The sequence below is a fragment of the Gossypium hirsutum genome, chromosome D11 (assembly GCF_007990345.1).
Source record: "Gossypium hirsutum isolate 1008001.06 chromosome D11, Gossypium_hirsutum_v2.1, whole genome shotgun sequence".
In the NCBI taxonomy this organism is placed as follows: Eukaryota; Viridiplantae; Streptophyta; class Magnoliopsida; order Malvales; family Malvaceae; genus Gossypium; species Gossypium hirsutum.
The window spans coordinates 54,475,774-54,499,940 of NC_053447.1; the positions used below are offsets into that span (position 1 = coordinate 54,475,774).

The 24,167-nt window shown below is 34.5% G+C and overlaps 1 long non-coding RNA gene across 1 annotated transcript; it reads right to left on the reverse strand.

Annotated features, from left to right (window-relative positions):
* Positions 1–21,897: 21,897 nt before the first annotated feature.
* Positions 21,898–22,572, reverse strand: LOC121223119 (uncharacterized). The gene is made up of 3 exons (XR_005920517.1): positions 22,382–22,572; positions 21,958–22,114; positions 21,898–21,916 (listed from the first exon to the last, which is right to left on the reverse strand). It is a non-coding gene; the product is annotated as an uncharacterized lncRNA (long non-coding RNA).
* Between the last annotated feature and the right edge of the window lie 1,595 nt (positions 22,573–24,167).

Sequence of the window (24,167 nt, forward strand, 5' to 3'; positions counted from 1 at the left end):
AATGTATGGTTAGCCATTGGTATGGCTAACAAATTTTGGTTTTGGTATGTGATGAAATTATCTTATGAATATGATAAATCTATCTTGAAAAATAAAATCGATAAAATCTGGTAATGCCTCATACTCTATTTCGGCGACGAATACGGGTCGGGGGTATTACAGCTGTAGAGTAAAACAATAATGAAACTATGATTATTAATTGTCTAAGTATTAAATCACTAATGCATTGAATACTCTCCATTGATCACTACATTTGCATCCAATTAGAAAGTGGCTTTGAGATCTTGTTAGTTTAGTTTGACTGTTTTAGTCCATTCTTCGTATTACTTATTGGTGACAGTAATAATCATAACTTTACTTAATTGGTAATTTTGGGATTGGTTAATAAAGTAAGTAATTAATTGATTTAAACTTGATTTATATTTTCATAATATATCCTTTGAGTACAATGCTTTAAGTACATACCATTATAAGTATTTTCATAATATATCCCTTGAATAATACTTCCATGCTTTAGATGATGTACTTCTTTAAAACCTAAATATTTTAAATGTACATTAGATAGGAATTAGTTGCCAAGAACATAAAACATATTTGATATAATTAATAGAAACAACTCTATATTTTCACCTTCTGGTTCCATTGAACTCATCTATCTTGATGATATCTTGATAAACTTTAACACTTGAAGTTAATTCCATCTCCACGTAAAAAATGTGATGCAAACCCATGCTCGAAGTTGATTACGAGTTGTGTATGTTTCTGATCGTAAATGAAGAAGTATTGTAATTGAAGGCTAAACAAGAAGGCTTTGAAGTTGGTTGGTTTGTAAAAAGGAATAATAGGAGAATAGTTTCGGCTAAGTTTTGGTTATGGAACAAGTTTGAAGAATGAACCAATTTTATATGCGAATATCGACTCTAGTTTTATGTCAACACTTGATAACAAATTGGTTAAAAGGTAACAAACCGAGACCCACTATCTAAAGAGATAGTAACCTACGGTATAAGGGTGAACGCTACACCTGCTGGAAGTGATAAGTTCAGAAAGATTCGGATTGACGCCCCTAGACTTTAGCTAGATAAGTCAATCGAGTCTCAAAAGAACAAAGGGAGTTGAATAACTCACAATGAGCTTAATATTCATAAAGATTCAAAGTTCAGTAACCTTCAAAACAAATTACAATAAGCTATTTATAGCTGTTACAAAATCCAACCGAATGGACAAGTTCATGTTCAGCTTAATTGAGCTAGCAGTAAATTAATTGAATTTTAATTTCTTGAATGTTTATACTCATTGAAGACGCCACCAGGCCTGGCCTTTACAATACCCGAATGGTCAACTGAATGCACTTGAAAATTAGCTGAATCTTGTAAGTTTCTTTGCAGCTAAGATGTTGGAATATGAATTGGATCTTCCTTGAGCACCTGAATAATCAGTATTGAATTGATGCTGGGTGTGGTGCACGAACAGCCACCAAGTGTGAACGACTGGAGTTGTGTGGTCAGTTAGGTGTGAACTGAAATTATTCGGCTAGTTAATTCAAGTAAGGAAACTCTTGACCTTTGGCTTCCACGTAGAGGTGCTTGGAAAAGAGTAAGCAGCAGCTCTTGGTGCATGTATGACCGGGTTCATGCTCTCCTTAATTGTTGTCCATTGAATGTGTTAATGAGCAGCCAATGTATCCAGCAACGTCTAGGTACAAGTCCTTCCTTAATTTCGTCCAATGAACCTATTGATGAGCTGCCAATTCATCCAACCTACAAGACAACATTAAGGGTTGGTTTTAATGCAACATAAACTAAATTTTAGACACACTTAATTTATCTAGACGATAAACGCAATTAAGGTGTCTGAACTAAGTCCAATTTAATTTGTCTAAACTAAGACCAATTTAAATCACATAATAAAGATGTACGAAAATAAGACAATATTAATGAATTTAAAAAACATATTTAAAATGTTCAGACTTTGACACATTTAAAACTCAAATTATTGATGTTTAAACCATGACATAATTATGACACTTAGACTAATTAAATTAACTAGCTAGGACCGAATTAACTCTTTATTCCAGCAATTAAACTTTACAAACTGAAATTAATAACATCATTTTGCACTTGGGACCCTCGTGTTTGGGCCAATTTCGATGCCGTCGAAATGTCTCGTGACATGATGCAGCCGAGATCGCATCATACCTTCCCTCTTGAAAATGATTTGTCCTCAAATCGGGACATTTTCTTGTGAAAAATCTTTTAAGATCTGAAACCCCTTTGTTTATGAACCTGAAAAAGTCGCTTCCAAAAACGTGAGACAAATGGTTCGAAAATAAAGAAGGTTATTTGTATACCCTCCCTCTTTAGAAGGATACCATTTCAAATTGTCACCTACACAAGAATGAAACAAAAACTTCATCGATGGCAGCAAACCAGGACCATAAAGCATTCGAAAGTCATAATCATGGAAAACAAAATTCCACAGCTCAAACAAACAAGGTTTAGGCATCCTCAGGTTCAAACAACCATACCTCTCACATTTCATCCGAATAGGCATGCACACACATGAGGATTTCGCAGAAAGATTTAAAGAATTCACATAATCATCACAATCAAACAAATTAAAATTTTTATGTAAAAATTCTTTATCACACACAATCAGATTTTGTATTCGTCAATTTAGTCTAACGTCATCAGCAACTTACCAACACAATTCATATCATGAGAAAAACTCTTCAGGACACTACTTCAAACAAATCATCAACAACAAACAAAGAACGATAATTAATCAGAATAAGGTACGGAGATCTTTCGAAAACTAAGTTATCGGTAATTTTTTTTAACAACATTCAAATTGGATTGCCGAGATTCAATTGCGAAAGTTTCCTTACCTTGCTTATTTTTGGCACTTGTGGATTAATTTTATTTATGATCTTACCTTTCTCTATCAATTAGAATCGTCTCTCATCAGGAAGGTATTGGAGTTGGAACTTGTCACATGAATCTTTAGTGACCTGAAAAGAAGAAAATTCACAAAGCAAACTCGCTTTTACCTCTTGCTTTCCTTTTGTTTTTCCACTTTTATTTTCTTTTTCTTTTTCAATCCTTTCTTTTTTTTTTCAATCCTTTCCTTTTGATTTTCTCTCAATTGTTCAACAGAGTCTTTCAATTTCAATTGGTCTTCATACACTTGCTTAGGACTCAATGGCACCAATGTCACATTCTTTCCTAAGTGCTTAAGGGTGTACCAGTTGGTGTAACCGTCATGGATAGCTCTTCGATCAAACTGTCATGGCCTCCCCAAAAGCAGATGACCAGCATGCATTGGTACCACACCGCAAATGACTTTATTGCTATACTTGTCGATTGAGAAGGCGACAACGACTTGCTTGGTGACTTTTAATTCGCCTCTATCATTCAACCATTGTAACTTGTACGAATGCAAATGTTTAGTCATTGGCAGCCCAAGTTTCTCTACTAGCATGTTGCTAGCAACATTTGTGCAGCTTCTTCCATCAATAATCACGCTATACACTTTGCCTTGAATGTGGCATCGTGTGTGGAAAATGTTTTCACGTTGCTGCTCATCTTCGGCACTTTGAATACTCAAACTTCATTTGACAACGAGAATTTCACCTTCAACAGCATACTCGAGATCTTCTTCTTCGATGGGTGATTTGAAATAAACTTCTTTCTCTTCTTCGGACTTGATCTCATCGTTGGGTCTCACCACCATTATACTTCTATTGGGTTATTGACTTACGATATGTCCCCGTCAAAGGCACTTGAAGCACTTGATGTTGCGAGTGTAGTTGCGTATGGCTTCATCCTTACCTTTACTCGTCTCTCCACTAAGTTGGTTGGCCTTTGTGGTCACTACTGGATCCTTTGCTCGAGAAGAAGTATCTTTGCTGATTGTTTCTTGACCCCATTTTGTTGTAGTAGTGGAGTTGGAATAGGTTTGAACAGTACCATTCCATTTAAGTTGCTTTTCCACTTTGATAGCCATATACACCATGTTTACCAATTAGACGTAGTGTTGGAGTTCGACTATATTGGCAATGTCCCGATTCAATTCGGCTAGGAATCTCACCATGGTAGCCTCCCGATCCTCTTCGACATCGGCTCGGATCATAGCAATCTCAATTTCGTTGTAATAGTCTTCACGCTACGATTACCTTCTGTAAGGTTTTGTAGCTTTTGGAACAACTCACAGTGGTAGTATGCAGGGATAAATCGTTTTCACATGACAACCTTCATCTCGGCCCATGTGGAAATGGGTCATTCACCGTTTCGTCTCTGGCTAGTAATTAATTGGTCCCACCATATAACGACATAATTAGAGAACTCAATGGCCACAAGCTTAACTTTCTTCCTCTCTGAGTAATTGTGGCACTCGAAGGCAAGCTCTATCTTCTTTTCCCACTCTAGGTACGCCTTCGGATCAGTCTTTCCTTGGAATGGAGGGATGGCCATTTTGATGTTCTTGAGATCATCGTTGTTGCGGAAAGGATCGATTCGAGAACTCCGATATGACTACAAGTAAATTGACCGGAACGAAAAATAAAGTGAACACAAGGATTTACGTGGTTCGGCTTTAATGCCTACGTCCACGGGCAGAGGCGAAAAGAAATTTCACTATAACAAGATGAAGATTACAAGTGTTTTACACTCAAGACACAACCCGAGAACCTCACAACTCTCAACCCCTATAGAAAACCCGAAAGCTAAAATCCTAGCTTTCAAAGAACAAGCTTTGCTCTCTCTTGGTTTGGGATGATGAATATGGCTAATGAACCTCTCTATTTATAAGAGAGTTCAAGGACATAATTGTCCAAAACTTTGGCAAAGATTTGTGGTTGAAAATGGACACCAACAACCATCCACTAATCCACTACCACCAACAACCCACTACCAACAACAACAATCCACTACCAATTTTAAGCCATTTCTTAACAAATCTCCACCTTGGCTTGAAATTTACCAAGCTGAACATCATAGTGAATTCCTCGAACTGGATCACCTCTTCCAAACGCCTCTCTGGCGCTAATCAATCCCGAATACCTATCAAGTCCAAGCAATGCTTGAACTTATATGCAGGGATCACCTTAGTTAACATATCTGCAGGATTCTTCTCGGTAGCAACCTTGCTGATAACAATGTCACCTTGCGTAACATGTTCCCGAACAAAATGATATCTGACATCAATGTGTTTGGTCCGTTCATGAAACATCTGATTTTTAGTCAGATGTATGGCACTCTGGCTATCGCAAAATACAACAGTGAAATCCTGTTGTAAACCCAAACTGCTTACTAGACCTTTCATCCACAATGCTTCTTTCACTGCTTCTGCTAACGCCATATATTCCGCCTCAGTCGTAGATAAGGCTACGGTAGACTGTAACACAGCTTTCCAACTAATGGCTCCTCCAGAATAAGTGAAAACATAACCCGTCAGAGATCTTCTTTTGTCCAGATCTCCAGCATAATCAGAGTCCACATAGCCCGTGACACTGCTAGTGCAGTCACTCTGATCATATACCAAGCATAAATCTGCAGAACCTCTCAAGTACCTAAGAATCCATTTCACGGCCTGCCAGTGTTCCTTGCCAGGACAACTCATGTATCTGCTGACCACACTAACTGCATGTGAAATGTCTGGACGAGTGCAAACCATTGCATACATCACGCTTCCAACTGCACTCGAGTATGGAATGTGAGACATTTGCTGCTTTTCTTCATCAGATTGTGGTGACAACTCTGCAGAGAGTTTGAAATGTGGTGCCAACGGAGTACTCACAGTTTTCGCTTTATCCATGCCGAAGCGTTGAAGAACCTTTTCAATGTAGTTCTTCTGCGACACACGAAGCTTGCCCGTCTTGCGATCTCTGTGAATATCCATGCCCAAAATTTTCTTGGCAGCACCCAGATCCTTCATCTCGAACTCACCACTCAACTGCGACTTTAACTTGTTGATTTCCGACATGTTTTTGGAAGCAATTAACATGTCATCAACATACAGCAACAAATAAATGTGCGAACCATCTGAGAGCTTCCGATGATAGACACAAGCATCATAGTCACATCTTGTGTAACCATGCTGAATCATGAAGCTATCAAACCGCTTGTACCACTGCCTTGGGGATTGTTTCAATCCATATAAAGACTTCTTTAATAGACAGACATGGTCTTCTTTACCAGGAACTGTAAAACCCTCTGGTTGACGCATGTAGATTGTTTCCTCGAGCTCACCATGCAAGAACGCCGTTTTTACGTCAAGCTGCTCAAGTTCTAGATCAGACTTGGCCACCATGGCAAGTAATACACGAATGGAAGAATGCTTTACGACTGGGGAGAAAACTTCATTGTAGTCAATCCCCTCTTTCTGAGTGAAGCCTTTAGCAACCAATCGTGCCTTGAATCTAGTTGCTTCAACCCCTAGGATGCCTTCCTTTTTCTTGAAGACCCATTTGCAACCAACTATCTTCTGGTTACTTGGCGGCTTAACCAACTCCCAAGTATGGTTCTTGTGAAGAGATTCTATCTCCTCACTCATAGCAATTGCCCACTGTGCCGACTCATCACACGTGACAGCCTCATTATAACTGGAAGGTTCTATACCAATGGACTCCGCCACACTGAGCGCGAAAGACACCAGATTAGCGTAACGCGGATTTGGTTTGATTTGTCTCTTCGTTCTTCCAGTGGCAATGCTATATGGTTTTTCTTGAGGTGACTCATCTTCATCGGAATCTTGCACCTCAACTTGATCATCCTGGACTGAAGTACCTTCCGTAGGAATTGGAGCGTCCACCTGACACTCCACCTGCTTCTCAACACCGTGATCTCCCATTCTATCTGACTCCTCCTTTTCCCGGGAATTTGTGGTGGATCGAAGCATGGATGACTCATCAAAAGTCACATCTCTGCTGATGATGAACTTGGACGAAACCGGATCAGGACACCACAACCTGTATCCTTTCACCCCTTGGCCGTATCCAAGAAATATGCATTTCTTCGCCCTCGGTTTGAGTTTTCCCTCATTTACATGAGCATACGCAGGGCAGCCAAACACTCTTAAACCAGAGTAATCAGCAGGAGAACCAGACCATACTTCCTCAGGAGTCTTCAGCTCAATAGCTGTTGACGGAGATCTGTTAACCAAATAACAAGCAGTATTAACAGCTTCAGCCCAAAATTCTTCACCGAGCCCAGCATTTGATCGCATGCAACGAGCTCGCTCCAAGAGAGTTCTATTCATGCGTTCTGCAACTCCATTTTGTTGTGGTGTTCGACGAACAGTGCGGTGTCTCACTATTCCTTCATTTTTGCAGAACTCATTGAATTCACCTGAGCAAAACTCCAAGCCATTATCCGTCCGGAATCGCTTGATCTTCTTTCCTGTTTGATTTTCGATCAAAGCTTTAAATTGCTTGAAGTTGATGAGAACCTCATACTTGCTCTTCAGAAAATACACCCAAACCTTTCTCGAGTAATCATCGATAAAGGTAAGCAGATATCTGTAACCACCTTTAGAAATTGTCGGAGAAGGCCCCCAAAGGTCAGAATGGAAGTAATCCACTGTGCCTTTTGTCTTGTGAATCCCAGTGCTGAACTTTACCCGAGTCTGCTTACCGAAGACGCAGTGCTCACAGAAATTCAACTTTCCTGTACACTGCCCAGACAATAATCCTCGTTTGCTTAGCACCGATAAGCCTCTCTCGCTCATATGCCCGAGCCGCATATGCCATAACTTCGTGGTGTCAGAATCTAGATCATCTGATGATGACACTCCCGCAACACCTGTAACCGAGGAACCATCGAGGAAGTAAAGGCCCCGCTCCAAATTACCACGTATCACAGTCAAAGCACCCGAGAATACCTTGAGAACTCCACCTTCAGCAGAGTACCGAAAGCCTTTCTTGTCCAACGTACTCAAAGAGATCAAATTTTTCTTCATTTCTGGAATGTGCCGAACATCAGTTAGAGTTCTAACAATACCGTCAAACATCTTTATACGAACTGTGCCAATCCCCATGACTTGACATGCGTGGTCATTTCCCATTAGTACTGAACCAGAATGCTTCTCGTATGTTGAGAATGCATCTTTCGAAGTACTTATATGAAATGTAGCTCCCGTATCAAGAATCCATCTCCCACCAGCGTAAGAGTCGGATACTGCAAGAACGATCTCGGCATCACTTGAAGAATCTGCATCAGCTACATTCGCACGATCATTTTGTTGCTCCTGTGATTCTGATTTCTCCTTCCTTTTCGGACAATCTACCTTCATGTGCCCGTACTTCTTACAGTAGTAGCACTGTATTCTCTTCTTGGACTGCGATCTAGGATGGCTTTTACTTGAACTTCCACCCTTTGCCTTGGATCTTCCTCGAGCAACCAAGCCTTCGCTTTCATTGTTTTCGACCACCTTACCAGTGATTTTCTTCCTCAACTCACTGGAACTTAAGGCATTTTTCACCTCCTCTAGAGTCAGGTCATCACGACCGTACATCATTGTATCAACAAAATTCTCATACGAGGGAGGCAAAGAACACAAAACAATTATTGCTTGGTCCTCATCATCGATTTTGTTATCGATATTATTCAAATCCATGATAATGGAATTGAATTTATCCAGGTGCTGGGAAACAGGTGTACCTTCCTCCATCTTCAGGGCATAGAGTCTTTGCTTGAGGTAGAGCCGGTTCGTCAATGACTTCGTCATGTACTTGCTCTCTAACCGGAGCCACAAACCGGACGCGGTTTTCTCATCCGCTACTTCTCGTAGCACTTCATCTCCTAGACATAGCAGAATAGCACTATGTGCTCTTTCTAGCATGTCATCCTTTTGCTCTTCCGAAAGCGTGCTTGGTAATTTATCTTTACCAGACAATGCTTTTAGCAATCCTTGTTGAACCAGCACTGCCCGCATCTTGATGCGCCATAAACTGAAACTATTTTTCCCGGTAAATTTCTCGACATCATACTTAGTCGATGAAACACTTGTAGCCATAATTTGGAACCTTTGAATGAATGATAATATTTTCTTCCTGATGTGAAAGATCAGACAAAGCTGCAGTCACAGGGCAATTCAGAAAATATTATCACTCCTTCAACTACGCTCTGGTACCAATTTGTTGCGGAAAGGATCGATTCGAGAACTCCGATATGACTACAAGTAAATTGACCGGAACGAAAAATAAAGTGAACACAAGGATTTACGTGGTTCGGCTTTAATGCCTACGTCCACGGGCAGAGGCGAAAAGAAATTTCACTATAACAAGATGAAGATTACAAGTGTTTTACACTCAAGACACAACCCGAGAACCTCACAACTCTCAACCCCTATAGAAAACCCGAAAGCTAAAATCCTAGCTTTCAAAGAACAAGCTTTGCTCTCTCTTGGTTTGGGATGATGAATATGGCTAATGAACCTCTCTATTTATAAGAGAGTTCAAGGACATAATTGTCCAAAACTTTGGCAAAGATTTGTGGTTGAAAATGGACACCAACAACCATCCACTAATCCACTACCACCAACAACCCACTACCAACAACAACAATCCACTACCAATTTTAAGCCATTTCTTAACAATCGTCGACTCTTTTGCATTCTCTAGGCCCTCGTTTTCTTTGGCCTCATCGTCTTCCGCTTTGGTTTGACACTTAGTCACTCTCCACATAGCTAGGATTGTAGAGGTCGTCTTGATAGAATCTTGGTCGTCCACGTTCTCGCCTCAGATTTTGTAGAGTTATTTCTCGTTGGACTCGTTCTTCCAACTGCTCCAACTATTCTTGTACAGACTTAAGTCTCCATTGGAGCATCCGGTCCATCTCATGGATTAAAGCTTGATACGTTAGATCAAGTACACCACCACCAGCAGGCACATTTCACATGGGGCGTGCACCACCTCCTTCGGTCACGTTTCTTTCCGGACTATGAGACATAGTAATTACCTCACAAGTTCACTCAAAAGGAATAAACAATCTGCTCGTGTTTTCACTCCAATCTTTGGCTTTTAATCACTCTTAATTTCCTCACACACTCTTGCCTTTTTCCGCTCAAAATTGCCTCCCAAAGTACGTAAGAGACTAACCTTTGTCTTATCAGCAAAATCTTAGTGGGTCAGCTTCAAAAGATGATGTGAAGGTGGGAAAGATGTTGGGTAATAAAGGCGGGTTAGAAAGAAAAAATTAGAAGTGTGGCTGAACAGGTTTTTGGTAAGAAAAATTGTTCTCAGGAAAACAATACTTTTTGAGCTAACATTCTTTCTTCTCTCTTTTTTTATACAAATCGAAATTTCCCTTTTGTATTTTTAGACTTTACAATTTTTTTAATTCAATTTTTTTAATCTATCCTAGGTGCTTAAAAAATATCAATACTTAATTTGGCTATCTCTGATACCAAATGGTACGAACCCGTGCTAAGAGTTGATTACGAGTTGCGTATGTTCCCGATCATAAATTAAGAAGTATCGTAATTGAAGGCTAAACAAGAAGGCTTTAAAGTTGGTTGGTTTGTAAAAAGGAATAATAGGTGAATAGTTTCGGCTAAGTTTTGGTTATGAAACAAGTTTGAAGAATGAACCGATATTATATGCGAATATCGACCCTACTCTTATGTCAACACTTGATAACGAATTGGTTAAAAGGTAACAAACTAAGACCCACTATCTAAAGAGATAGGAACCTACGGTATAAGGGTGAACACCACACTTGTTGGAAGTGATAAGTTCAGAAAGATTCAAGTTGACACCATTAGAATTTAGCTAGATAAGTCAATCGAGTCTCAAAAGAACAAAGGGAGTTGAATAACTCACAATGCGCTTAATATTCATAAAGGTTCAAAGTTCAATAACCTTCAAACCAGATTACAATGAGCTATTTATAGCTGTTACAAAATCCACCGAATGGACAAGTTCATGTTCAGCTTAATTAAGCTAGCAGTAAATTAATTGAATTTTAATTTCTTGAATGTTTATACTCATTGAAGACGCCACCAGCCATGACCTTTGCAATATCCGAATGGTCAGCTAAATGCACTTGAAAACTAGTTGAATCTTGCAAGTTTCTTAGTAGCTAAGATGTTGGAACATGAATTGAATCTTCCTTGAGCAACCGAATAATCAGTATTGAATTGATACTGGGTGTGGCACACAAACAACCACCAGGTGTGAACAGCTGAAGCTGAGTGGTCAGTTAGGTGTGAACCAAAATTATTCGGCTGGTTAATTCAAGTGAGGAAACTCTTGACCGTTGGCTTCCACGAAGAGGTGCTTGGGAAAGAGTAAGCAGCAACTCTTTGGTGCATGTATGATCGGGTTTATGCTCTCCTTAATTGTTGTCCATTGAATATGTTAATGAGCAGCCAATGTTTCCAGCAACGTCCAGGTACAAGTCCTTCCTTAATGCCGTCCAATGAACCTGTTGATGAGCTGCCAATTCATCTAACCTACAAGAAAACATTAAGGGTCGGTTTAAATGCAACATAAACTAAATTTTTGACACACTTAATTTGTCTAGACGATAGACACAATTAAGGTGTCTGAACTAAGACCAATTTAATTTGTCTTAACTAAGACCAATTTAAATCACATAATAAAGCTATACGAAAATAAGACAAGATTAATGAATTTAAAGAACATATTTAAAATGTTCAGACTTTGACACATTTAAAACTCAAATTATTGATGTTTAAACCATGACATAATTATGACACTTAGACTAATTAAATTAAGTAGCTAGGATCGAATTAACTCTTTATTCCATGAATTAAACTTACAAATTGAAATTAAAAACTTTATTTTGCACTTGGGACCCTCGTGTTTGGGCCAATTCCGATACCGTCGAAATGTATCGTGACATGATGTGGCCGAGATCACATCAAAATGCTTATAATAAAGTCTTAACAATGATAAAGAAATATATTAGAGTATGTAGTATAGACTTTGAAATATAAGACACTTTCCTTAAGGGTTTATTATGCTTCCATAATACAACAAATTTTTAAAATATGTAAAGCAAAATAAAGATAATGGTAGAACACAGGGGCAAAATCAATTTTTTTTGAAGGAGGGAATTAAATTGTATAGTTTTACGATAATAAAAATGTAATTTTACAATTACTAATTTAAAATTTTATAAATTATGAAAGGACCTAAATAGAAAATTTTCTATTTTAGGGGGGTTGGGCCCCTACTAGCTCCCTGGCTTCGCCACTAGTATAACATAAAAGTTCTTTATATTGACAATGTAAAGCTACTTATAGTAAGCACTTAACCATTGGCATAAGCAATTTTTCTTACCAATGGTGTTTAAACCGGACCTGATTGGTTGGTCAAATCAATTGAACCAGGAATCAATCATGGTATTGGTTTAGAAAGAGGGGGTTAGATTGGTTGACCCTTGAATTGCTCAGAACCAATTAAAATACGATAAAAATCAGTTGAACTGATTTTCTTTATCTTTTAAATATATTTTTAATTTTTATAATTTAAAACAATTTATTTAATTATTATGGACGAATTGGTTGAACCGGTCAAACTAAGAACTGATGGTCTAACTAATTAAACCACCAATTTGTTTTTGAAAACGTTGATTCTTATGTAACATTATTATTTGCATAAATTGTAGAATAAATTTTTGAAGTTAAAATATGCTTCAAGTCTTTGCATTCTTTGGGTATTTAAAATTTAGTCCATCTACTTTTCAAATTTAAAAGGTCAACTTTAATTGTTAAAATCATTAATTTTTTATGTTAAATTCGCAAGAGTCACATTTTAATTTTTTTTTTGAAATATCCACATGATAAACATGTAACAAAAAAACAATGCAATGGTCATGAATTTAATTATCTAATAGTGTTAACAACTCTTAAATTTTACATAATCATTTTAATAAAAATAAAACATTTGAGCTAATCAATGACATCGTAAAAGTTAAAGTACTAAATTATGTAAAGAAGTTAAAGTATAAAGATTAAATTTTAAATTTGAGTGTAGTATAAGGACCAAAATTTTAAACTTGGTCATTGTTTTATAATGTATAGAAAAAGTATGGTATCATGTCACTTTGCCACATTGATAGGTTTTTTTTTTTTTTGCTAATACATTTATGAATAGTCGAGAAAATCACTTTAACCTTTCAACTATAAATATTTTTTTATTATTCTTGAACACTTATTAACATACACATAATATAATAGTAAAATAATAAGATAATTATCACATATAAATATATAAATTATTTGAACTAATTAATGTCATTGTAAAAGTAAAGCACTAAATTATGTAAAATTACTATTGTTGTTTTTATTTTTTTGGAGTTTGACAGAAAGTAGAAGTATTATAGATATATATATGTAAAATATAATACATTATTTTTTGTAAAAATATACTGTTTAATAAATTAAAAATAAATATATAAATATGACTAATAAATAAGAGTCAGGTTAAAGGAAACAAAAAGCCAATAAACTTAGTTTTTGTATTGAAATTTCCGCAACTCTAGAACACTTGATACGAGACGATAAATACAAAGCACACTTGACTCCAAGGACAATAGAGAGTGGGTAAGACATTAAATTTATCGATAAGGATTGGGAAGGAGCTTTGTTCACTATAAATATCCGCAAATATCACAAGCCCATTTGTCGTCCTAAAAAAAAAAAAAAAAAATCTTCCCATTTCCTATTGAAGCTCATCACTTAGAAAGAATATGAACTGTTGTTCAATGTTGTAATTTCTTTCTGGCCTATGGTTTATAGCAAATCCTGTGTCCGAGTTTCAAAGGTGTGAACCATGGCTTACACAAAACCTGTTCATTCTATTGTAGCTATTCCTAGCAGTGGAGTTCGAACACAGCATCCGCCGCTACATGTCTTCACATTTTTTTAACGCCTATAACCATTTTTTTTCATCTTATAATCATACTATGTTTTCTCATTGACAGAAGTCATCAAAGAATGATGACTCTGCACAGCGAGAGAGAAAATTCCAGAAAGAAAAATTTTCTGAATGGATGATACTTTCTTATTGCTTACCATATTGACTGCCCATTTACATTTATAGCTACAGCTCGCTGATGGATAAACTGCTCTCTACAGCTTTCAACAACTGACGTTAACAACTCTTTAACAGTCCTCAACTAACATTGACTTTAATGACCTTAACAACTTTGCAACTGACGTTAACAACTCTTAACGGTCTTCCGCTGACATTAATAGCTCCTCCAGGGGTGGTGGTTTTCTACCTTGTCTTTTGGGAGATGGGTGGCCTGAGCCCTTGTTAACTCTTCTATCGCCTCTGCTGCTCGTCTTCCCTGATGCTCTGGAACATTGTTGAATTGGTTGGTCTTAGCTATGGCAGGCGGGGAGGTGTTTTGCTTTGCTTGATAATAGGGTGATGAGACCCGAGACCTCTGATTAGGGCGGATCTATGGCTGTTGCTGATTCTTCCCCGTTTTAAATGGGAAACGGAAGGTGGATGGTTGTTGTCTGATGGGATGCCTCTGTTCGCTGCTATGCTTTTGAGCTTTGTCTCCTTCTAACCCTTTGTATCCTTTTTCTCAAATCAATGAATTTGGTCTTAATTCCCACTCACACATTACGTTTAAAATATGAAAGACAAGCCAGTCTTTTCCCTTTTAAAAAAATAAGCGTTACATAAAATGTTTGGCTTGACTCATCATTGAGAACAAAATTGGAAAGCAATTAAATTGGTTAAAAGAAGTGGTTAAATTGGTTGAAACAAGCATGAGACACAAAAATAGTGGTGGTGGATTCCTATGACGATAACAAAACGTTAAAATGCTTTTGTCATATTCCGTGGCGATGGGTGAAGACAATGTACGCCTTGGTCCATTTACTGGAGATCGGTGAAGGCAATGTAGGGCTTTGCAAAATGCTCAAATCCCTCGATTCTCGATTGTATCATATTCCTAACAACATTGGAGTCTTTAGTGGGCTGCCCTGGTCCACCCCAAATCGCTCGATTTTGGCAATGTCTTTAGTAGAATGCTCTGGTCCACCCCAAAATCCCTTGATTTTGGCAATACTAGTACAAGACTGGTGATTGATGAAGACCATATACATACATCTATAGATTGGTGCCACGGGTCGCGAATCGAATTCCGTGACGAATGTATATTAAATGTTTCATGGAGTTCAACTAATTAAATGAGGCTTGTTTGACCCATTTAAGATGGTCTGAATTGTTAAGCATGTGAAAAAAATCCATTCACTTGAAGCTTTTGTGACCTAGTAGAACATTTCAATAAAACTAGAGTTAGTATGATGAATATTGTAAGTCCTACAATATAGGATTGTATAGAGTTTATATCCTTTAGGATTCTAATACCCAAAGTTTAAAATGTTTGTAATCACATCCCAAAACTTTGGATTACATTAATTAAGTTCTTCCGTTATTAAAATCATTAATTTCACTATTCAGTGACATACCAAATCTTATGTGGAATAATTTAAAATTCAAAAATTAAAAAAATAAGAAAATAATTAAATTTAATAAATTTTCATTTTGGTCAATCATTTACTTTTTTTTAAATTAAGTTTAACAACGGGAGTTAAATGAGATGGCAAGGGTCTTTCTTACCTTAACCAGTAGTCGAGGAATATTTGATTCTTATCCTAGATATGGAGCATCTTTAAAACTTGTGACAAACATCTACTCCCTTAATGACCTATAAAATCTGGAGCAGCTTTAAAATTTGATTTTTTTTTCCTATAAAAATCTAGATATTTCTTTGTAAAATTTCATAATTTTCCCTTTTACTAAAAATAACTACAATTATTGTAAAAGGGGAAAATCATACCTTTATAAATTCAAATTTTTTCCTTCTAAAACCCATGTAATTCTCTATAAAATCTCAAGTTTTTTTCTTTTTACTGAAAAAACTAAAGTTAAATCTAGAAAAAAAGGAAAAATAATAAATTTAAATTTAAAAGAAGAAAATTAAAAATTGTTGAGTGGCTAAAAAGAGTGTAAACTAACAGTGAGTGATAAAAATGATAACTTATTAAAATTGGGTGACAAAAAAGAAAATAATTGTTAACAGTGGTGCTTAATTTGCAATTTTTTTTTACTTTTGATGGGCAAAATAAAATTTATGAAATTTAAGTGACGAATTGGGTAATTTATGAAAATTGATGATCACTATTCCCTTGATAAATTCGTCCTTCCCCCACCCTTCACCACCCCCGTCCTTCCATTTCTCTGTTTCTCTTTATTATTTCTCTTTAGTCGTTTGCTAGATCAAATGATAAGTTTTTGCTACTTCCTATCTTGTTATTTTCATTGATTCTTGCCATCTTCCATGTTGCTACTCTGATTATCAAATTTCCTTAATAAATTCGTCTTTCTTTCAACCTTCAACCTCCCCTCCTTTCATTTCTCTATTATTTCTGTTCAATAGTTTGTAAGATTAGATGGTAAGCTTTTGCTACTTTCTATCTTATAGTCTTTGTTAATTTCATTGCTTCTTTACATCTTCCATATTGCTACTCTGATTTTTATTATTATTTGAGTTATGTGACTAAATTCTAAGAGATTGCTTGTAAGTGAAATTAATCAAAATATATTTTCTTTCTAGAAAATTTAGCATTTATTAGTATCATATATTTAGCACTTATTAGCATAATTTATTTGACTTACTAATTTAGCCTATAAATAGGTTCTTTTACAACCTTAGAAAATACAATACACTTATTAGAGATTAGAACTCATAACACATTTAGAGAATTTTGTGTTTACATTTTGAGGGTTTTTTGTTTTCGGGTTTTCGAGGTTTAGTTTTTATCTCCATCTTTTGTACTCTTCGTTCTTTTGTCATTATAGTAAAATTATCTTTACCTGTGGTTTTTTATCCTCTTTGGAGGGATTTTTTCACGTTAAATTTGTGTGTTCAATTTCTCAATTTATTCTACTACTTTTTTTACTTGTTGCTTAATCAGGTCGATCCTAACAATTATTATTATTATTGGTTAATTTGGAACAATAATATCTCTTTCAATTACTAGACTTTTATACTGGATCCCAAATTAATTTCTTCTAATTACGTCATCTTTACTATCTAGATTAATTCTTTCATAATAAAACCTGTGGATCTAAAATATATTTATATATGCGTGGGATCCAATTACACATGTATAAAATTTAAGTTGTTTTACACTCTTTCGTGATTTTTTGTACGATTAATATTTTAATCATCCAACTATTTTATTTCATACTTTATGTAAATTATACATGTCAAATTTGACATAATTTAAAATTTTTTTAACTATTTGTTTTACGCAAAAGAAACTTTCTAACCGTAAAAGATATATTGATATTGATAATATTTTAGATCAAAGTGATAGAGGTATCAGTTCGATTAAAAAATTTACATGTATGATAAATATAAAAAGCTACGGAAGAGTGTAAAACCACTTAAAATTTGCAACGGTGTAAATGAGTCCCTACACTTTATATATTTTAACAATCCAACCTTTAAAATATTAATCGCATAAAAAGTCATAAAAGAGTGTAAAATCACTCTAATTTTACGCCGATATAAGCAAACCCCTCTCCTATATATTGAAAGATGAAATAATTATTTATGGTTATTTCTAGACCTATCCATGGGCCAGGCCACCCGGTACAGCCTAAAGACTCGCCCAAAAAGTGAGAGGGTTTGGGTAAAAATGTAGGCTCAAAAACTGGGCTTGGGCACAACCTGGCCTTAGGAGGAAAAAGACTACTACTTTTCCTTGTTGTTTTTTACTTTTTACTTTTTGTTATTTTCTTTCTACTTTTTCACTATTTTGCTACTATTTTACTATTATGTTGGTACTATTTTGTTGTTATTGTTTGAATATTGTATAACTATTATTTTGTTGTTACTTTTGTTACTATTTTTGTGGCATTTACTTGTTAAATTGCACATATCTTAGTGTTATTTAAGTATACATATATATATTTATTTTCAATTTGTTAGAAAACATTTATTTTAATATATTTAGTATTTTTGATGTATTACATATATTTTAAAAAACTATATAATAAATAATATAAAAAAATTAATACGGGTGGACCAAGTGGAGCCTAGATTTTAGTATTTTTATCCAGGTCAAGCTTGTGCAAAATTTTAGCTCATTTTTCAGGCAGAGCCTGCAATTAACAAACGGGCTTAAATTTTTGTTTAGGCCAGTCTCAAACCCAATTTGATCCGGCTCATAAACACCTCTAATTATATCTATGCTATGCCTAGATTTACTTGTGCCCGTGAATAACTTTTAGTGTTTTTTTGTTTTGTTTATAAATCACTTTTTATTGTATATAACTTATTTGCTTATTATATATATTTTTATAACAGTTTAATATAATATTTAATATTTGAATTTTACTGTCTTTTTTAATAAAGTTTTTTTTTGTAAGATTTGGAATATCAACTTATCAAATGTTTTTCACATTAATATAATATATTAATAATTTTATATTGTAGGCATGAAAATTTGAATTTGATCTTAAGTAATTTCATTCCTCCTTTTAATTATTAAAAAAAAAACAGTTTTATTTTTTTTACGAGATAACATAAATAAAATTACACTTCATTGCAATGAAAAATTGGCTCAAACGTGTTTCACCGGAGACAAACAATGAACCAAAGGAGGTTATATGTTTAAGTTATAGTACTTTATCATCCTTTTTTTTAATCAGTCATATTCAACCTGTTGTTTATAAATGTGAATTACTTTAAAATTGGGATAGCTTTATAACCAACAATATAATTTTAGGTTCATAAAATAAAACAACTGTTTCTTTAGTTATAATATGTTAGTCATAACTAGGGGCCCTCTTTTTTTCTTTTTTTTTTTGTTGGGTAATGAGAGTCCATTTAGTTCATGCTTTGGCTATTTTATTTTCAATTACTTTCCTATATTTCAAACTTTTTATAAAAAAAATTTATAACATATTAAAACTTGCAGTTTAACCAAACATATTAAGCAAAGCCAATAAGCTTATTAACGTAATTAATTACTAATTTAGAATTAAAAGCAAGAGAATTTAAAAATTAGGTTGGATCAAGTTTAATTCACAATTTGACATGTCTAAAAGTTTTGTTTAATCCACTGCCCGAAGCATGAATTTGGGATTCATAATTCCTGTCCAAAGAATGTTTGGAAATAAATACATAGTCTTAATTATCCAACGGTGATGATCACAAATTTAGATTTATATATATATATAATTGTGATTAGGATATGGGCTATTCACCCCAAACTATTTTTATTTCAACGTCTTCCAATTCTCTTACGAAAATTTTAGAGTAATTATTTTCCTCAAAGAAACTCTGTTATTTGCTAACTTGGGCTGTAAATTTAATTGAAAAATAATAATTTGTCGATTGAGTCTTAATACGGTTGGTATGGACATTATTGCTAATGTAGAACGACGCAGGTTCGAGTGCGTTGAACCACATTATCCTTCTATTTATAGCTTGTGAAGGAGTTATAGGTAATTTTAGACATTGTTTAAATAAAAAACAGATATGATTCGAACTTATAATGAGATTATTAAAAAAAAAAGTAAATCAATTATGCCTTACTGAACCTTCCTCCAGCTTGCTAATTACTTATATATTTCCTGTTTAATACAGGACCTGCTTAAGGCCATCAAAGCTGACTTGGGAAGAGTGCGAGCGGAGGAAATATACACAGAAGGCAGGCTGATAGCTGTGGAAAGTTCACTCCGAGAGTTTAAGAGAGTCATTGGGGATCTAAAAGCAAAGGCAAAATTGGTTGATGACTTGGTGAACCAGGTCATTGAAGCTGTGATTGATAATGATCTAAACATTGATGAGCAAACCATTGTCTTGATAGATGAAGCTATAAGTGCCTTCACCCAAGCGTTGAACGGGGCTTAATCTGACGGAAGCCGCCCTGCTGCAGTCGGAAATGGTGGAGAGCATGACAGTAGTTCACACCATCCTGATTGATACGATAGTGATTCCTTTATTTGTGTCATGCTCGTATTATATTTTTGATATTATAATATGTGTGTTTTTTCAAGTTCTGTTTTACTTTTAGTATTTGAGTTTATGTCTTACCATAATGTTATACCTAAAGTAGTCAAATTTAAGTGGCATGACACTAGAAGCATCATTGTATGAGTCCCCAAGAATAAATAAGAATGTTATCTAATACGTATCAAAGGCTGTAAAGAGGCTTAATCTCTCTAGTTCTTGAAAATTATTGAATAAGTGCGTGGTTAATTAATATATTTTAATTTGCTTATAAATTGTTGGATAAAATAAGTTAGTGAACAAGATATATAAATATAAATAAACAATTATTTATATATATATAATAAAATAGAAATAGAAAAATTTAAATTAAATTGTCAAATATGTAAACAAAAAAAATCGTAACAAAAAGTTGAAATCGAAAAGAATAGAGATTTACTAAACCTTGAGGTATGTTTAACACAGTTTTCTTAAGACAGATTCGGCTACTCTTATGGTACTTGGAGAAACGTTGGTCGAATGTCTCCCAGGATACAACAACACAATAATCAAAGCAGTATCACCTCTGCAGCAATCAACAAACAAACGTTGCTTTTTTATATCACCACAACATTGGAAATATGGAGAGGAAAAGAAGAATTTTGAGAGAAAATAATCTCGGTGTGAGAGAGTGAATTAAGCAAAAAATTCTGAAGAAGTCTTAGCCTTTTATAGGCATTCAAAGTGGAGGAATTTTTGGAAATATCTATATATAATGAGACAAAATCTGCATTAAATTAAAATAAAATCAATAATAAATCAGGATATATGTCCTTTTATATCAGATTTTGTATATATATTTTTCAAGAAAAATAAATTTCATGTTGGACTAAAATATCCGCAAAACTATTTTGAGCCCAACCAGTTCAAACATTTCACTTTACCCAAATTATACAAATGTGCCCCAACCCCAACAAATTTCAACCTTAGTCATTCAATTATTTTTCAAAAGGGTTCTGATAAATATAAACCTCACACTTAGTATTTAACCAATGTGGATCAAAGCTTTTCTTTTCCTCAACAATATTTCCAAGTAGCTTACTTTGAGTATCAATTTCTCATTCATCACTCAACCATTTTGAGCATATGATATACCGTTGTAAAGGTCTCGTGGAGTAGAATATGAAATCATAATTTTATGATTCAACTCTTCACTTTTACCTATTGAGAATATATCTCAAAGTTCCCATAAATTACAATAATTCCTACAGTTCAATCTCCCTAGTTCTTGAAAATTATTGAACAAGCGCATGGTTAATTAATACATTTTAATTTTCGTATGTGTGATCATTGATTTTATTTTATTTTTATGATTTAGAAATGATTTCTATATTTGAGTCTTATCGGCGGAGCTTTAGAGTATAAGAATAATGAAAGTAAGATTGTTAGCGGTTGTTTAAGTATTAAATCACTAATGCATTCAATACACTCCATTGATCACTACATTTGCATCTAATTAGAAAGTGACTTTGAGAACTTGTTAGTTTAATTTGATATTACTTATTGGTGGAATTAATAATCGCAACTTTACTTGGTAATTTTGGGATTGGTTAATAAAGTAAGCAATTAATTAATTTAATCTCAATTTAAATTTTCATAATATATCCCTCAACTATAATATTGAATACCATCCTTAAAATACATATCATAATAAATATTTCATTGTAAAATTTCTATGACTGCAATTATGTTGTCATGCTTTAGATGATGTACTTTAAAATCTATATCTTTTAAAAATAAACTAGATAAGCATCGGTTGTTTATGGTAATGGATCAGAAATTTAGATCAAGAGCATAAAAGATTGTACAGCCCAATTTTACCCACTACCCAAACATAAAACCCATTACAAACCCACCTAAACCTACCCAAACCCAACCAAAACCAAATCAGCCCAAACCCAACAAGCCCAAACTAACCCAAGCCCAAACACTTAAGATATTTTCAGAAAAAAAACCTAGCCTTTGACCTAGGCGCAGCAGCCCTCTGCCCCCTAGCCTGGTGCCGCCGCATACATCCCGTCACCACGCCCACTTGCCACCGACGCCCTCACCTACTCCAGCTGCAAAAGAAAAGACACAATAGCAGTAGAAAATAGGGACTTTGGTTGTAAAAATGGCTATAAAAGGCCATTCAAAACAAATTGTAAAGGGGTTCGACCCCTATTTTCTACAAAGAAGAGAAATAAAAAAAGGGTTGAACATCCATTTCTGACCGATTTTCCTTTTTCCTTTTCTACTGTTACTATTGTTTTTTACAAGTTTATTTCTTTCATTTTTTACACAAAAATATATAAAAAAAGATAAAAAAAAAAGGAGAAGCCTCTTACCCCTTTTTACGTCACCGGAGCGCTCAGGAGGCCGAGGAGAGTCATCGGAGAGAAAAAGGGAGACTTTTGGTCTCCTCGCCGCCATGCACGGTGGCGCCGGCGCCGGAGGACGGCGGCCGGTACGGTGGCTCTCGGCCGGACCCTTGACCGGCGCTCGGAGAGAAAAGGGGAGAGTTGAGAGGATTTTTGGGGATTTTTTTTGAAGAAGAAAGAAAAATGAAAGTTTTTGGAAAAATACTGGTTTAAATAGGGAAGCAAAACGGCGTCGTTTAGCTCCTGGCCCGAAAATTTGACCCGCTCTAGGGGGATCCGCGTGTTTTCTATAAGGGCTAATTGCACTTTTAGCCCTTCCTCTTTTTTAATGTTTTTCAATCAGGTTTTTTTACATTCTTAAATTTCCCCTTTATTTTATTACCGTTTTCAATTTGGTCCCATTGGAACGACGTCGTTTTAGAGGAGAGGGGAAAATTTCCCTTCCAGCCCCTCTATGTTATACGCGCGTTCAGCATAGTCCCTTCCCTTTGATTTTATTTGCGATTCAAGCCCAAATTTTAATTTTTTCTTCGATTTAGTCCGTTTCTTTGTTATTTTGGTTGTTTTCCCATTAAAATTAATCAATCTAATACTATTATTATTATTATTATTATTGTTATTATTGTTATTATTCACTCATTTCTACCTTTTAATCTTAATTTTGTTATGCACATTAAATATATATACGTTTTTACAATATATATACACATATTTTGCTAATATATATATACGTACATTTTAAAGTTGTAAATACATTTTTATATTTCATTTTTTTGTGTGCATGCATACACCTATATCCATATGTACATATACATATTTATACACACTTCTATTTCATAATTTCAATATATATATACTTATATCCATACATATTTTTTTATACATATACTGTTAATATACATGTACGTACCTATATGCTTTCCATATTTTATAATTTATAATTTATATATACATACTTACGTAAACTTTTATATTTAATAATTTTGAAATACATATATACATATATTTTTCATATTTTTATAAATTTATGTACATACACACTTTTTTTATAACGTATATACTTATATTATATTTTTATTTTTATTTTATTTTATAATCTATATACCTATTTATGTAAATATTTATGCTTTTTTTAAATCCATATACATTATCTTTTATTTATTTTCTTCATTTATTTATTTATTTGTATGTCCGTTATTATTATTTATTATGCTTTAGAATTTTTATTTGTTTATTGCTCGTCATTGTACATATGTGATTGATTTTATTTATATACATGTGACTTCTTATTTATTTATCTTTTTTTTTGCTCGTGATTATTTTATTTACATTATCATCATCATTTCATTACACCCATTTTTTAGATTTCAAAAAAGAAATTTTAAAAATATAAGTAATATTCGGTATTTTGGATCTTCGAGAGAATCGAGCCCTAACGTATTGGGTTTCGATTTTCTTCGTGAATTTAAATAATCGAGATTACTCTTTTAAAAATGATAAAAAGCTCATTATCGAGAATTCAATACGTTGTGTCCTAACGCATTGGATGTGACACATTGTTTTCTCGAGACGAGGATTTTTCGAAATAAATGCAATATTCAATGTTTAATATTTTGAGAAATTGTGCCCTAACGTATTGGGTTGCGATTTCTTCATTTGATTTAAACAATTGAATATTCTTTTAAACTTTATTACACGAATCTTTTCAAACTCAAGTTTTAAACGATATCGGGAATTAAAAAAGGATCGTGTC